We start from the raw sequence: 10,581 nt of genomic DNA, 5'->3' as shown, positions 1-10,581 counted from the left end.
GCTGCCATAGCTACACCGTGGCCACCAGATGGCGATGGTGTTCCAGGTTGTCCCCTAGGCAGCTGAGATGAAGCCTGGGGCCCTGCTTGGACCTGCAAGTTTGCTTGCTTGCCCCTGGCCTTATGGTTTATTTGGAATGACACAGAAGTAGAGTCCACTTGTACTTTTAATGATTTTTTAAATTTTTATTTCACGTACATTGGTGTTTTGCCTGTCAACATATGTGGGTGAAGGTGTAAGATCCCCTGGAGCTGTCATGTGGGTTCTGTGATCCAATGGAAGAGCAGCCGGTGCTCTTAAACACTAAGCCATCTCTCCAGCCCCCTCACTTCAACCTTTTCATTGTCTATCTCCAAACTACTTGAGGCTAAGGCAGACAGGATTTGGAATTTGAAGCAAGTATGTGTTTGAGACACAAAATGCTACTTTCGTTAAAGCTTTTGTTGTTGTTGTTTTTTCAAGACAAGGTTTCTCTGTGTAGCTTTGGAGCCTTTCCTGGAACTTGCTCTATAGACCAGGCTGGCCTTTAATTCACAGAGATCCTCCTGCCTCTCAAGTGCTGGGATTAAAAGTGTGCACCACCACTGCCTGGCATGGAAAATTACTTTGAGCTAGGGTCTAATGTGACTCTGGCAGGCCTGGACCTGAGGTCACCACTGCCTGGCCTAATTTTTTTTGGTTGTGAGCCTAGCCTTTAACGGCTGAGCCATCTCTCCAGCCCCCTAATTTTTTTAGGAAATAAAAACTTAAAGTTTTTTTTTAAAGGATTCTATCTCATGTTTGTGTATATGCATATATGTCTTAACCACCTGTAACTTCAGCTCCAGGGAATCTGTCTTCTGATGGCACCTTCACACATGCACACAAACAAATAAAATTAAAATAAAAATTTAAACAATTCTGCTGGGCGTGGTGATGCATGCAGAGGCTGGCAGATCTCTGTGAGTTCAAGGCCAGCTGGTTTACAGAGCTTAATCCCTGACAGCCAGTGTTACCTGAAGAAACCCTGTCTCAGGGGAAAAAAAATAATTCTTAATAAGGCATAGTGGTTTGTTCCTGTAATCCCAGCACTTGGAAGGTGGAGGCAGGAGGTTTACTGCCAGTTTGAATCCAGCACTGAGTAAATTAGAGGCTAGCCTAGACTACAAAGTGAGAAGCTACCCAAAAGTGAGGGCGGGGCTGACACACAACAGAGGAGCTGACGATGATTCAGCAATTAAGACGCAGGTTCAGTTCCCAGCACCCACGTTGGGCATTTCCCAATCCTCGGAACTCTAGTTCTGGCCTCTGAGGACACCTGCACCCATGAGGCACACACAGAGACGCAGAAGTAAAGAGAAATCTTGGGATTTTGTTGTTTGAGACCTGCTCTCACGGTGTGGGCCAGGCTAGCCCACAGCGTTCCTTCTGCTTCCCAAGTACTGGGAACAAAGGCCAGGCTAGCCCACAGCGTTCCTTCTGCTTCCCAAGTACTGGGAACAAAGGCCTGTGCCACAGACAAACCCTTAAAAAGAAGAAACTGTAGTCCAGGTAAGTTTGGGGAAACCCACATTGAAGAGCTGTTACCCACATTGGGGTTGGTTTTGTGCCCCAGGACTGTTGCTCAGCCACTGTTGGTGTGGTTTGGTTGTCGATGCAGGCTACCTACGTTTTATGAATGGGAACACCCATGCTCCAGTACTGATTGAGTCATTAACAACACCGGAAGTAGGAGAAGGCCTTTATGAATGGGAACACCCATGCTCCAGTAGTGACTGAGTTCCTCCTGGTCACTCCTTAACAAACAGCGGAAGTGGGAGGAGGCCTTTGCCCTCCAGTTCCAAGTCCTAGATCCTTTCTCTGGCTTTCAAGTCTCCTTCCCTGAACTATGCCAGGGTAGCTGTGAGCTTGCGTCTTGCCTGACTAGATCAATATGCCAAGAGAATTTCAAGGGAATGGCTTTGCAGTCTGGGAATTTCTGCATCCTGCGTCAGTTGAAAGACCCTGCCTCAAAGAAGACAGTGGAGAGAGTTATCACTGAAGTCTCCTGATGTCAACTTTGGGCATCCATATGTGTTTGCACATAAGCACATGCACGCACATGCAACCCCCCAAAATCAGTGAAGAGCTACAGAAAAAGATACCTGATGTCAACCTCTGGCCTCACCATGCAAGTGCGTTACCCCATACATGCACGAACACCCCACACAAACACAAAAAATTAAGGGGGAAAAAAGCCAGGCAGTGCAGTGGTGTTGCACGCATTTAATCCCACCATTTGGGAGGCAGAGGCAGGTGGATCTCTGTGAGTTTGGGGCCAGCCTGGTCTATAGAGCTAGTTCCAGGACAGGCTCCATAGTTCCTAAGAAACCCCATCTCCAAAAACCAAAAAAAAAAAAAAAAGTGCTCCTTGGTGTAATGGTCTGTCCTGTCCCTTTAAGAGATAAGACCCGCCCACTTCTCCCCCACCTCCACAGCCGGCTGAGGCAGGCAGATTTTCCTTCTTCCAGTCTGAGCCCCTTCCATTTCAGTCTTTCTCTTGAGGCAGCTTCTGCCGCTGCTCCTCTCCTTCCCTGTCCCTCACTTTGTGACATTGCCGTCACTCAGGGACCTGCAGTGTTTCTGCCACTGTGCCCCTCTGGGAACCGCAGCATTTTATTGTTACCATTACCCTGGTGCTTGTGACTCAGCCAGGCTCTCCCTGTTCCCTCCTGCCCGAGGGTGGGCCAGCTGAGAATACCTGGGCTCAGGAACCAGGTTTCTTTACATCAGCTCTGCATCCTATCTGCCTGACCACCGACCTCTACGCACACCAGCAGCTTCGGTGGTGAGTTTTCCCCTTCCAGCCCCAAACCACAGCCTTCAAGGCTACAGTTGAGCCCTTGCCTAACATTCATCTCTGGTTGCTTTCCGTAGCTGAAGTCATGACCGGACAACCCCAGGTTGGTCCTCCTGTACATTCAATTTGGGGGCCCAGGGTTTTTTCTTTCTCCTTTTCTTTCTTTCTTTTTTTTTTTCCTTTTCTTTTTGGATACTTAAGTGGTCCTTGCCATGAGAGACCGCTCAGAGCGGCCTCTAGCCTCTCTGGCTTCCGAATTGCGCAGACAGAAGCCAATCAAGCTTTAACACTCCGCCTGTATAGAGAGGACGCTCTTCTATAGGCCCTGTGGTGTTTTTCGCGAATTTTCATGTTTTCAGCTATGGTATAAACCCTCAAACTCTCAGCCACCTGCCTACGAATGCTCTCCCAGTGCCCTGCCGGCTCTGCTTTTCCTCAAACTGCCCCTGCCGTCCCATGGATTGGATATATCCACAAGGCAGCTGTTTTCAATTCCAGCCTTTGCTCCCCGCAGCTTGTGGTGCCACGGCTCGGCAACAGGGCAGATCACCCCTCTAGGTCTCTCTTGTTATTATGTTTAAATCTCCCGTGGTTCAAAAAAAAAAAAGTGGCCGGGCGATGGTGGCGCACGCCTTTAATCCCAGCACTAGGGAGGCAGAGGCAGGCGGATCTCTGTGAGTTCGAGACCAGCCTGGTCTACAAGAGCTAGTTCCAGGACAGGCTCCAAAACCATAGAGAAACCCTGTCTCGAAAAACCAAAACAAAAAAAAAAAAAAAACAAAAAAAAGTGGCTTCTCCATACAATATGTGACTGCTGTCATTTTGACTGAGGTCAGGTGACTTCACCACCATCTTAACCGACAGCCAGTTCAGGTGACCAACTCCCACCATCTTTACTGAGGTATTTCATACCTGGTTCTCCAGTGTTGACTCTGTTACATGTGTGTTTTGCACAGTGGTATGCCTTTGGTAGAGCCCAATAAGAGCATCCACTTTGCCCACTTCCTGTTCACTGTGTGTGTGCATACATGTAACTTAAATATGTTTACTGTTAAATGTTACAATTGTCTATTCATTGGATCTCATTCCAGACTACAAAAAATACTATAATATGTAATCCAACCCTGATTTAAGATATATTAAGCTGTTCTCTACTATTGTCAGTTCTGCTGTTAACCTTCTATTGCAAGCAGTTTTTTCTTCTTTCTTTTTACAAGTGTAAATCTTACCTGTTGGGGCTGGAGAGATGGCTCAGTGGTTAAGAGCATTGCCTGCTCTTCCAAAGGTCCTGAGTTCAATTCCTGGCAACCACATGGTGGCTCACAACCACCTGTAATGAGATCTGGTGCCCTTTTCTGGTGTGCGGGCATACACACATACAGAATATTGTATACATAATAAATAAATATTTATAAAAAAAATCTTACCTGTTAAGTTGAGAGCCAGTACAGTCAAGCTCAAACCCAGCTCTTTAGGCAGATTCTATACCTGAAAAAACAGTCTTCAACTGCTCAGAGATCTGGGAAATATGGCATGTAAATAATTAATTATTAAAAAACTTTTCATAACAAAAAGAGACAAGTTGGCTCCTAGCAGCAGCACTCTATTTCCTCCAAAGAAGACAGAAGACAAATGGGCACAGAACAACATCCATCCGCAATTTGCTTTAACCTCCAAGTGCTGACCACTGGGATAAACTACCTTTCATCGAAACTGAAGATCTCCAGACACTGACAGAATCACTGGAATTGACAGCCTAACTGCTCAGGTCAAGGTAGGCTTGTCTTCCTTCAGATTTCTTAACCCACAGGATCTTCTGGAGCCTGGCAGGCCGTGCACTAAACAGTAAAAGAAAAATACCACCCTCAGCGATCATGGAGGACCCTGAGGAGTAGCTCTAGGTGCCAACCAAGTAAGTTCTCTGTCATTTTTTAATCAATAACTCAAGTAGGATTTTATCCTTCTCAAAGATCTCTGATGTAGTTTGACAGCTAAGAGGTTTTGTCCATTTAAAAGGACAGCCTCACCAAACAAATTTCAGTAAAACACAAATACAAGTTATTAAGGTGTATATAAAAGGTGTGAGGACAAATACAAGTTAAAAATACTTTCATTATGCAAAAAAAATCTGTCATAGTCATTCTGATATAAACCCAAAGAATTCTTGTGAGTTCCAGGGAGCCGAATTGAAGGATCCACCTTAAACAGGTCAGATATACCCCTCTCAATTCCCTGGTCCTAAAATTCTTTTTTTTCCCCTAAACTTAACTTTGTCCTCTGTTCTGCCAATACCTTAAACAGGTGTAAGAGACACCAGACATTTCATACCACAAACACCAAATAGGAACAAAGAGACCAGCTACCCCAGGATGTGATGAGCACCCAGCTTTCTCAGGTTCCCCCGCAAGACGATGCCCACAAATTAGCAGGAAGCAGTCTTGAGAATCTGCCACCCTAATTCCTATAATCTGTTGTACCTAACCTCCTGCCTTTTTATTATAAGAAAGAGATGGGGCCGGGCAGTGGTGGCGCACGCCTGCCTTTAATCCAAGCACTCAGGAGGCAGAGGCAGGTGGATCTCTGTGAGTTTGAGGCCAGTCTGGTCTACAAGAGCTAGTTCCAGGATAGGCTCCAAAGCTACAGAGAAACCCTGTCTCAAAAAAAAAAAAGAAAGAAAGAGATAGGAATGTTGTAATGGTCTGTCCTGTTCCTTTAAGAGACAAGCCTTGCCCACTCTGTCCACCAGTGAAGCAGGTGGACTTTCCTTCCACTTCCAGTCTGAACCCCTTCCTTTTCCATCTCTCTCAAAGACACATCGCTCCCTTCTCCCACTTCTACCTTTCCCCCCACTCTGTCTGTCTGTCTGTTTGTCTCTCTCTCTCTGCTCTTCACGCTTTCCCCCTTTTCCTTTCCTTCCATAACCCACTAAATAAATATCCAACCTCACTCTGTATGGCGTGCCTATCTGTCTGTCTCTCACCCACCATGGCTGCAGCCTCTCATGGGACTGGCTGCCCCGCCAAGGTCTCTCACCCTCCATGCGGCTCCCTGCCTAGGACCCGCTGGCCCCTCAAGGCTCCCTATCTGGGACTGGCTGCCTTCGTGGCCCGCAGTGGTCTTGTGCTTGCTGCCCACTGCCACCACTTGGGGACCTGAAGAGTTTTAATTTTACCATTACACTTGGAGTATGGAGCCCCTGAACATACAAAAAGCAGGGAGAAAAGAAGCCCACAAGAACTAGTCTGGAAAAGAGAAGAAAATCCACAGAAGTCTAATGTATTGACTCCTTTCTACAGGAGGAGGCACACACCATGGATGAATACAGAGGCCCCTGAATGGGTGGGAGTGTATTTGCAGGATCTTTTACCTGTTTTATTTTTTTGAGACAGGATCTCATTATGTAGCCCTTGCTGTCCTGGAACTCACTATGTAGAGCTGGCTTCAAACTCACAGAGATTCATTCACCTGCCTCTAACTTCTGAGTGATGAGATTAAAGGTGTGTGCTACCACACTCAGGGGCTTTTATAGAATTTTTTCCAGACAGAATCTGTTATCACCCAGCCTTGCTGGGAACTCACTACTCAGTTGACCTTGATTCCTGATCTTCCTGCCAGCACCTCTGAATTATAATTATAGACTTTCTGTACCTTATTTAGTTTATTCAGTGCTGGCGAATTGATCCTGGGGCTTTGTGCATGCTAGGAAGGGTTCCTACCAACTGAACTACATCCTTAGACCTTTTTTATTTCTAACTTTATGTCTATGGGTATTTTATCTGCATGTATATCTGTGTACCACTTGTGTGCCTAGCACCCATAGAGGGTGTCAGATCCCTTGGGACTGGAGTTACAGGTGGTTGTGAACTGCCATGTGGGTTCTAGGGAATCAAATCCAGGTCCTCTGGAGGAGCAGCCAGTGCTTTTACCACTGAGCCATCATTCCAGTTCCCGTTTTAAATCTTTTACTGCAAAATAATTTCACAAAGAATACTTTCTTTCCCTAGCAGAGTCTAGAGGGGAGGGCTAGTGTGTTGAGGATTTGGGAGGCTCCCTCTCACCCCAATGCACGTGTGTGTGTGTGTTTTCAGACAGGGTCTCCTTATGTAGTCCTGGCTATCCTAGGCCTCACTAAGAAGAATGGACTGGCCTTAGCTCTCTGTGTAGATCAGATCACAGAGATCCATCCTCCTCTGCCCCCCAAGTGCTAGGATGAAGGGTATATTCCATCACATTAAGTTTTGACATAATTTTGCTTTTGTTTTGTTTTTTGGGGGGGTGTTTCAAGACAGGGTTTCTCTGTAGCTTTTTTTTTTAAGATTTATTTTGTACAGTGTTCTGTCTGCATGTATACCTACAAGCCAGAAGAGAACACCAGATCTCATGACAGATGGTTGTGAGCCACCATGTGGTTTCTGGGAATTAAATTCAGGACCTCTGGAAGAACAATCAGTGCTCTTCACCTCTGAGCCATATCTCCAGCCCCCTTCTCTGTAGCTTTGGAGCTTGTTCTGGAACTCACTCTGTAAACTAGGCTGGACTTTGAACTCACAGAGATTCACTTGCTTCTGCCTCTCTAGTGCTGGAACTAAAGGCATGTGGCACCACTGCCCAGTGGGCTTCAATTTTTTTTCAGCAGTGAGTTCTCATGAGACCTAATTTTCCAGCTTATGGATAGAAGACCCCTCTCTCCTTCCTCCTGCTGAGTCCTCATGCGAGAGTTCTGAATACAGAAAGAGGTTGGACACCACTTGATCCAAGTTGGACATAGGAGAAATTATCTGGGCAACAGCTTCCTCCTGGCTACTCATATCCCTGAATGTCATGTCTGTTCCCAGACCCAGCTGACCATGCCCCAGCATTTTGTTGTCCAGAGTCCCAGTTCTAGGTAGGTTCATGACCTGCTCTCCTGATCTTGGGGCACACCCTGCTTCTCCCCTGACCTCCTCATACCTACCCTGCACTGGAGGGTAAAGGGGGAAGGCTGGTGGAAACTGAGGCACGTCACCTGCCTGGCATTTGTCAGTGTCCAAACAACTGGGTGTGCAGGGAGAAGAATGACAAGCCCCGACAGCTGCCAAGCTACATACCAGGGTCAGGAACTGCTGGTCAGGTTGGGCTGAAATAGGGTGTGGTGTCTGGCCTGGGAGCTTCGTGGCCTGCCTAGACATCTGGCTGGCTCAGAGGGTCCAGATGTGCTGACAGGTGGGAGATGACCCAAAACACAGGTGACTGAATAGCTTGTGGCCCCAGGATTTGGTGAGCGTTGAGAGGATGGGCAGATAGAAACTTCAGATTTATGATCGCTAATACGCAGATAAATAGTGGAGTGACTGGAGAATTAAATGATGCGATGCCTAGAAGGTTCTTACTGCCGTTCCATTAAGTACTCCAAATCTCAGATGGAGTCAGTAGGAGTCCAGCACTCAGGGTAAATTCAGTGCCTGGTTCAGCTCCATACAGCTACAAAGCAACAAACAAAAATTATCTCAGTGAGTCCTCCGCATGGAGTCTTCCCCTTTGCAAAAGGACAGACAGGCCCTGAGGAGAGGCTATGATTCACCTTACTTGGCCAGCCCAGGCTGAGGCATGCAGTGACCGCCCAGCCTGCAGCCTGGTCTATATTCTGGCTTACAACGCTGGTTTTCCATGGGTGCTCTCCTCCCTCCACCCTCTCCTGCCACCCACCACCTAGTCATAGAAACCTGCTGAGACAGGAATGAGAACCACTTTCTATTCTTATTTGATTATATTTTTGAATATATTATACTGAGTAATATAAAGCCATCTCTTTTTGGTTTGCCCTGAAATGGTATCACAGAGCCTAGACTGCCCAGACTCACCGTAGAGCAGAAGAGGACCTTGGATTTCTGGTCCTCCTGCCTCTACTTCCTGAGTGCTGGGATTGCAGGAAGCACCACACCTGGTTTTATTCTGTGCATGCAAGTGACAGAAGCCAGGGTTTTCTGCATACTGAGCCAGCTCTCTACCAACATCCCCAGCCCTGTGTTTTTGTTCAATTTTTTGAGATAGGATTTTACTATGTAGCCCAGTCTAACCTGTGGTGATCCTCCTGCCTTAATTTTGTACCTGCTGGAATTGTAAGCACACACCACCATCACCAACCTCCTGCAGGCTGCTGAGAACTCTCCCAGATGAAGAGGAAACAAGACCCTGGGAGTTGATAGGCAGAGCACAGAGCTGACTGGCAGTCTCTCTGGGCAGTAGCCTCCCTAGACCATGACCTCATTCCATCCCTCCCCTATCCCTCCCTCCCTGGATCATCCAGATGTGTTTCTATTCCAGTAGGAGTCTTCTCAGAGCTCTAAGGAACTCATTCACCCTAAGGGGAAGTGAATGGAACCCTCTCTTTCCCAAATAACTTCGGTGAGCCAGGGACGAGGGGTTGATGTTTCCTGCAGATGTTGGTCAAAGTCAAAACACAGCTGGATACGGTACTGGATGCCTGTAATTCCAGCACAAGGGAGACAGAAGTCAAGTCCCAGGCTGTCCTGCGCAGTAGTGTGAGATCTCATTTCCCAGGAGAGGAGAGAGGGCTGAGGATGAAACTGACCTGGGAGAGTGCTTTCCAAGCAGGTGTGAATCCAGTGCTACCGAAACCTGCTGGGGTGGTCATCTCTGAAACCCCAGGACTAGGAACGTGGGGCAAGAGGAGCAGAAGTTCAAGGCTATCCTTAATGATATAGGGAATTTGAGGCCAGCCTCCCATGAGACCCCAACTCAGAATAAAGGGAGAGAGGATGTTCATATGTGGCCTACAAGAAGGTTTTGTTGTTTTGTTTTGTTTTTCTTTAAAAAAAGTTTTGCTGGGAGTGGTGTATAAGCCTTTAATTTCATCTTTCAACAGACAGAATCCACCAGATCTCTGTAGGCTCAAGGCCACCCTGGTCTAGATAGGAAGTCCCAAAACAGCCAGAGTTACATGGAGAGACATCGTCGTCATATTTCCTGTATATGTGCCTGTATGCTTGCATATCCACCATGTATGTGCAGGCAGCTCAGAGGTGTTAAATCTACTGTTACTGAAGTTCCATGTAGTTATGAGCTGAACCACCTGATGTGGGTGCTGGGGAATGAACCGGGGACTTCTGGAAAAACAGTGTCCATTCTTAACTGCTGAGCCATCTCTCCCGCCCACTGTTTTTGTTCTTCAATATGTGTAGTAGTAGAAGTGTGTGTGTGTATGCCTGTGTGTACTTCCTCGTGCACACCTCAGCCTACACAGCTTTGTACTTGTCGTTGTGTTGATGAAAAGGATAGACACACAGACACAGGTACAGAAAAGCTGGGCTCGGTGGGCCACACACTCTAGTGGAGCAGCAGCCAGGAACCTCATCTGCCTGGAGGAGGCAGGTTTGGCTTATGTGGTTGGAGGTCTCTGTAGGGAGTGGTCCCAGCTATAAACATCCAGCAGGAAGCTGCAGTTGATACCTCCTGCACACACTGTCAACACGTCAACACGGAGCAGGGGAGTTTTGCCTTTTCCATGGGTCCTAGGCACTGGGGTCCTTGCTATGGCCATGCTCATGTCAACAACACACATTCACTCAGGACTTCTCTTGCTTCCCACATGTGACTGTTTATGCGCATGTGTGTGAAAGCATGGGTTTATGGCGTGTGTACTGAGGTCAGAGAAAGGATAACTTCCTGTTGGTCCTCACGTTCTACCTTGAGCTTCCCGGGAGTCTTTGTTGTGCACCTCCCATCTTGACTCAGGTGTTGCGGGGATGTAGATACACAGGGCT

The sequence above is a fragment of the Microtus pennsylvanicus genome, chromosome 3 (assembly GCF_037038515.1).
Source record: "Microtus pennsylvanicus isolate mMicPen1 chromosome 3, mMicPen1.hap1, whole genome shotgun sequence".
NCBI lineage: Eukaryota > Metazoa > Chordata > Mammalia > Rodentia > Cricetidae > Microtus > Microtus pennsylvanicus.
Note: the sequence above shows the minus strand (reverse complement) of the source record.